Here is a 7,008-nt window from a genome sequence, read left to right on the forward strand (position 1 = left end):
CACACACACACACACACACACACACACCTCGTATGCTGCTTAGTGAGACTATAAAAGTGTTCAACTTTGGCACGATGCATGTAACAACATAGAGAAATCTCAAACAGATTATTGAATGAAAATAGCTACGCTTCAGAATGTGTGCACCATGCAAGCCATGCCTGTGAATTTCTAGAACAAATAAAACTAATGACGGTGAAAATCCAGGCAGTTCATAGATAGCACAGGCTAGAAGAGCCTAGGGGTGTCTCTAGAACGCTGAGAATCTTTTACATTCTATCTGTATGATGGCGGCTCGTGGGCAGACACATGGGGAGTCTATGTATACAACATCCATTTTCGTTTTGTGTATCTGTTTTTGGTGTGTTACCAGCCACAGGCTGTGCTCCAGTGGAAAAGGAAATGGATAGGAAAACAGGCTGAAGCCAGGAGAGAGGGTGAATCTGCAAGAGCCCCCCTCACAAGGATAGAGGCCGAAGGGGAAGGTGGGAGGAGAGGAAATGCAGAGGGGGCAGCAAGAAAGGGGGACAGAGAGAAGGGGAGGGAAAGTGTGGGGAACTGCTGGCTGCAGCTACACGTGGGGAAGGGCAGCATCGAGACAAGAGGCAGTACCTTCATGCTCCTCCGCTGGACCAGAGCATGCCCCAGCCTTCCTAATGGGCAACATAGAGCACGTCTGTGCTCATTTGGCCCATTCATTCTATTTCTAGGAAGTTATTGTACAGGAATCACAATGTGGGCACAAAGACTGTGTGTGCTCGCTCCAGTAACGATACCAGCCAATTTGTGTCGAGTCCTTTTCTCTCATTTAATTGACAGAACAACTATTTATACCCACTTTCAAGATGAAGAAATGGAGGCAGAAAGATGTGGCCTAAAGCTGGGGGAGGGGGGTTTTAGCTCCTAACTTCCTGTCACAAAATCCTTCCTCTCCACTGTGAATGTTCTAAAATGTTAAATAGACACAGGTCTGATCTCCCAGGCTACACCCCTACAGGCAGAATAGCACTTTGTGGGATGTTTCTTGACTGGTGGAAAGTCAGCTCTGTGAGGTGGCAACATTGGTTGATTTCCCCCGTGCCTACAACAGTGCTTGGAGTGCAGGAGGCTTCCAACGCATACATTATTAAATGTCTATCTTTGTTAAAGTCAGAGTGTGAGTCTCTACAGGATACCCAGTTCTTCTGGGAATACCCAAGCATCAAAGCAAAAGGCTGTGCCAGAATAAACCATGGTGGATTCAAAGATGCTGCCACAGGGGAGTGCCTTGGGAGAGAGAGAAATCTCTTCCTGCAGATATTTTGAAGCAATGGTCCTTGGTCATGGGCTCATAACGGGGGCAACTGGCTGAGGCTGGGCAGACAGGTGCTGGGCGACTGTCCTTGTCATGCCATGGTGACTGTCTACGAGGCCACCATGCCTAAGATGCTTCCCTCATAACTTCCTGGATCTACTTACCTCCCTTTTGTCTTCATGTTAAAGACAACATGAAGATTCCATTTTGGCTTTGACAACTTTCACCTTTCATAAGGTGAGACGGGATTATCAAGAAATCTCGTTTTCAAAATACAGTTAATAACAAGGAGGAACTACTCATGATAATATGATACTTCAGCTAAGAAGAGAGAATGGAGCTGGGGAGAAGGCTCAGCAGGTCCTGTGCTTGCCACACAAGCGGGAGAGCAGGAGTTTGAACTCTGGCATCCGTGTACAATGCAGTCATAGCATTGGCATCCCAGTGCTGGGAGTCTGGGGCAGGGGGCTTCCTGAGCAGATGGTCTCTAGCTACAGGGTCAGGGAGAGACCCTGTCTCAGAAAAGCAAGGTTGAGAGCCACTGAGAAATAACATCAATGTTGGCCTATGACCTACAAAACAACACACACACATCGAGTAAGAGAGAGAGACAGAGACAGAGAAACAGAGAGAACGGGTGTGGTAGTGCACGCCTGTAATTTTATTCCTAGGCAGTTAAATTGTGAGTATAAGGCCACCTTGGGCTATATAATGAGGTCAGCCTCTTCCCTGTACCCCCAAAAACCAGAGGGAGGGCTATGCTATACTATAGTGTGTGTGTATATATATATATATATATATATATATATATATATATATATATATTATTGAAAGGAAAAATGTTTACAGGAATACACCACACTAACTCAGGTGATCTCAGCATGGTAGAAGAATGGCTGATTTCTTGTATTCTCTCATTGCTACTTTTCTTACATTTAATTTTTTAAATGAACTTGGGTTCTGCTAGTTGAAAAAAAATATATATATATTGGTTTGGTTGGTTGGTTTTTTTGACAAGCAGAGTAGAGAGAATGGAAACCTGATCTAATCTGAGATGCCTCCAACTCTATTGGAGGCTATGGAGAATGCTGACTACGCATAGCCAGACAGCCCATCCCTTCTGTAAGGCTGCACCAGTTGTCTGAGTTGGAGATTCCAGAGAGGATGCGGATGGGGGAAGGCAGTGATATTGGGATCCAGTGACCACAGGGTTTGGGAAGTGTTGACCTGTCCAGAACTAGCGGCCCTGGCCGGAAGAGCCTGAACCAGGACTGAAGGGTGAGGAAGGGGGCCGACTCCAAAAGCAGGGCCCAAGTACAGGGTCAGAGCTCGACAGAGGGCAAACACCAAGCTCCGGACTAAAGGATCCAAAGTGAGAGCGAATGGGCAGCCCAGACGACAGTAGGGAAAGATCCCAGGGACCCTTGCAGCCCAAGAGCAGAGAAAGCTCCAAAAATTAGTACAATTGTTGGGTTTGGGTTTGATTTGATTTGGTTTGGGTTTGGTTTTTTAGACAGGGTTTCCTTTGTGTAGCCCTATAGTTCTGGCTGTCCTGCTCTGTAGACCTGGCTAGCCGCGAACTCAGAAATCCACCTGCTTCCCCAGTGTTTGGATTAAAGGCCTGCACCGCGCCACCCAGCGCTAGAAAGCATAGTGGATTCTTTAGGCCAGTTCTTCCCAAGAGTAAACAAGCCAAGCTGCTGAGAGTCGCTCTCAGACACGCCCAGCTGTAAAGAAGTCTCTGAAAGCCAAGCAATGGGCCTGAAGAAGTATAATCAATCTAAACTGAGTCTCTTGGAAGGAACACCCGCCAAACCTGAAGTCGTATTTGGTTTCATTGTGCCCTCTGCTGGTAAGTGTCTGAACTGCATGCACCTGTCAGACAACGGGGAAATGGAAAATAGTCACACACACACACACACACACACACACACACACACACACGGACAGCAGTGTAGAGCCAGGGCTCTGAAGCCGAGGTTTACTTCCGGTGCCAGATTATCATCTCAAGTAACACATTAAAGAAGTTCACTTAATTAAAAAATCAAAACGCTTTAATCCAAACATATAACATGAGCACTAAAATTGCCTCAAACTCCTTCCAGACATGCTGTCTCATGTGGGCAATCTCAGCACACTTACAGTGAGATCGGAGGCAGAAGAGCCCACCAGAAGCATGCAAGCTAGCTAGCCTAGACTATGCTTTGCAGCGGCAGAAACAATAAGCGAGACCCTACCACCACACGGTAAGAGACAAGACCAAGGCCAAAAAGCTGTCCTCTGATTTATACATGCATGCAGATATGTGCACATCTGCAGACACACCCACACACCAATATTAAGATATTCTAATTTAAAAACATAAAGCTTACAGACATCAATGCAATAAATAGTATATGGTGTTGGGGTATGTGCATGCATTATGTGATATTTAAATGCATAGAGCATCTATTTCTTTCACTATTAATCACTTCTTTATGGTTAAAAGTTAAAACCCTTTCAACTATCTTTCTGAAACACACAGTTCACACACTGAGGTAATATAGAACGCTTTCTCAACATGTACGAGGCTCGGGGCTTGAGACCCAAAAGAAGAAAAAGTAGCCTATGATAAGACCCGAAAGTTCCCTATACCCTCCCCCCACCCTGCTCCCCTACCCACCCACTCCCTCTTCTTGGCCAGTGGTGTCTGCCAACACCTGCTATCTAAAGTCAGAACCCACCCCACCATGGCTGCGCAGTCTTCGTCCTGTGTAATTTCCTCTATCATATTTATTATCGTATGGCATGCTATACAATTTATTTACCTGCTTATTACAAAATTCATCAAAATTTTGTTTTCTGCTCACTCATTACAGTATTCCCAGCGCCCTCAGGAGAGCCTGGAGCATGGTGAGTGTCCAGAAACTAGCTATAGCAGTGAGAACAAGAAATTTGAGCTGCGAGCCGGGTGTGGTGGTGCACGCCTTTAATCCCAGCACTCGGGAGGCAGAGGCAGGCGGGTTTCTGAATTCGAGGCCAGCCTGGTCTACATAGTGAGTTCCAGGACAGCCAGGGCTATACAGAGAAACCCTGTCTCGAAAAAAAAAAAAAAAAAGAAAGAAATTTGAGCTGCGTCATTGACCCAAGTGGCACTCTGACATGGGGCAGAGAGAGGCAAAGCCACAAGATGACCACTGAGATGGGGGAGGGGAGACTTCGTCTGGCTTGGGTCTCTTTACCCAATATATTCTCATTCAAACCACCACATGTGGCTATTCATTATCTCCACCCTCTCCCTTTCTGCCCGCCCTCTCCCTCCCCTCCCCCACCCTCTCTCCCTCCCCTTCTTATCCCCACCCATAACTTCTACACTTGATCTTAGCCAAAAGGCCGAGAAGCAATCCCACCCATAACTTCTAAAGCATGCGGCTTCTACTTGAATCAGTACCCACACCACCTCTCTCTGTCTGTCTCTGTCTCTCTGTGTCTCTGTCTCTGTCTCTGTCTCTGTCTCTCTCTCTCTCTCTCTCTCTGTTTTTTGTTTTCTTGAGACTGGGTTTCTCTGTGTAGCCCTGGCTGTTCTGGAACTCACTCCTCGAACTCAGAAATCCACTACCTCTGCCTGCCAAGTGCTGGGATTAAAGGTGTGTGCTACCACTGCCCAGCCACACCACCTCTCTTAAGAGGACCTAAGAAATAGAAAATAATAGAACAACAACAAAAAAAAAAACCCACAAAATTTATGTTTACTCCATGACAGATAAGTAAAAGCAAGCTGAGTTATCGAAGTCTCTCCGGATGCTTAGGGAGATGGAAAATATGGGTGGAAAAGAGGGAGAGTTCCCTCCACGACTGTGTAGAGGGGCAGAAAGGAGATTTAAAAATCACCTGACTGTGGCACTTCTGCCCGTTGTATGTCCCACAGAAGGCAAGTCTTAAGCGTCATCGGTTCTGTGTGTGCCGGCCTCTTAGGGAGCCTCCTGTCCTTTCGGTCATATTTGGGTCACACTCCTAGGTATCCCAAGCAATGCTGGCCTTGAAGCCACTTTTAACACAGACCAGAAGTCTTTAAATCTTTCCACTTGTAACTTTTTTGCCTCTGAGACAGAGGTTATGTAGCCCTGGCTAGCCTAGAACTTGCTACGTAGACCAGGCTGGTCTCCAACTCACAGTCCTCATGTCTCTACCCACTCTGGAGCCATTTACAGCTCTCCTCTCCTTACAACTCTCTGCTTCCATCCCCTTCTCCCTCTGTCTCACACTGCTGTCAAACAATCCAGTTGCCGTTCAGCGCCCAATCACACATCTAAGCGTTGCTGCCACTGTCAGTCCACTGCCTTTGCCTTCACCACAGATCTGCTGCATCTGCTGCTTCTCCGTGCTACCAGTTCATGTCTCCAGCCTTCCAAGAGTAAATTTAACTTCCTCCCTTTACCATCAAAGCAGGCAAGACAAAACCAAAGGAAGTCTTTTATTGAGCCTCAAGTTACGACATCCAGGGAGGCAGCATGGGAGTGTCCTCCAGTCAACTCACTGAGCAAGCTTGGAGCAGCCTGAATATATAGCAAGATAAAGATTCAGATAACCGTAGCACACCTGGGTACTGATGAAGGTTTGTGTTGGCTCCAGTCACCTTGTCCCTTTAACCTTCACCTTACAACACAACAGTTTCTGTCTGCTGGACCATCAGGGGAAATAGCCCCACCTGGCCTAGGTAGAAATGATCGCAGGGTCTTCTTGAAATTCATTGAGGGTTAGTAAAAGGTCTGGTACAAGGTGTTGAGAACGGCTAAGGCCGTCAACTGGGATTGTGTATAGTTTTCTCAATGTGTCTGTGGAGTACTCAAAATAGCCAGGCCCTGCGGGCTGTTTGACTAACCAGTCCTTTTGTTCAAAGTAGCTGTTAATTAGGGAGTCAGATTTTCTATCCCTCAAACTCTCACTTAGGAATAGGAACACAAAGAGTACTTACGTGGACAAGCTAAAGAATTTATCATTAACATTAATAACACTAATTAATAACAATGTGTAACACCTGCCCGGGGCCCCAAACCCCAGTTTGTGTCCCTCCTCAGTGATACTTGGACTCTCTCCACATCCAGTGTCCTGGCTTTTTTTTTTTAATTTTTAATTACTTTATTTATATTTACATGTACAAGTTTGCACACCGAGTGCTTAGAGGTGCCCTGAATGGTTGTTAGCCACCATATGAGTCCCCTGCTCTTCACTGCTGAGCCCTCTCTCCAGCGCCTCAAGGGTAATTTTAACACAGTATTAGCCACTGTCATCAGTCCCTTGTCATCAGAGGGAAGAAAAAAAAAAGCACACATTTAGATCTCTTTCGACAAAGAACTATTTTCAAGAGAGCTACAAAGTCCAGAAACTAAAGAGGATCATAAATGTTGTGTACACATCAACTTCTCAGTCCCAAGCACCATTCCTGTCTGACACAAATATTTCTTCCCAATTATAATTTTGCATTCTTTTAAATTTTTTAAATTTTCAAATTTTCCCCCTCTCCAACGTCCAAGATCATTGTTTTAAGTTACTGACAAAAGCCCAAGATCAGCTACTTAGAATTCCCTCGAGTAAACTATTTTAAGTTTTGCCCACATGTTTAACCAATCCTTGTACCAAACCGCCGAAATAAGCCTTTCATGCTCAACTTCGCCCGTGAGGAAGTTGGTCCCGATAGGCTTCCGTAGCCTGTTTTTTTTTTTTAAGTCACTTCC

General features: G+C 45.8%; 1 pseudogene across 1 annotated transcript in view; it reads right to left on the reverse strand.

Moving 5' to 3' along the window:
- LOC110306579 overlaps window positions 1-1,475 on the reverse strand; it is a 24,157-nt pseudogene extending 22,682 nt beyond the window's left edge. The window contains exon 1 of the transcript XR_002379302.1: window positions 1,459-1,475. The product of XR_002379302.1 is annotated as a malate dehydrogenase, cytoplasmic pseudogene (transcript). The remainder of the gene's footprint in view (window positions 1-1,458) is intronic.
- Window positions 1,476-7,008: the final 5,533 nt, after the last annotated feature.

The sequence above is a fragment of the Mus caroli genome, chromosome 12 (assembly GCF_900094665.2).
Source record: "Mus caroli chromosome 12, CAROLI_EIJ_v1.1, whole genome shotgun sequence".
In the NCBI taxonomy this organism is placed as follows: Eukaryota; Metazoa; Chordata; class Mammalia; order Rodentia; family Muridae; genus Mus; species Mus caroli.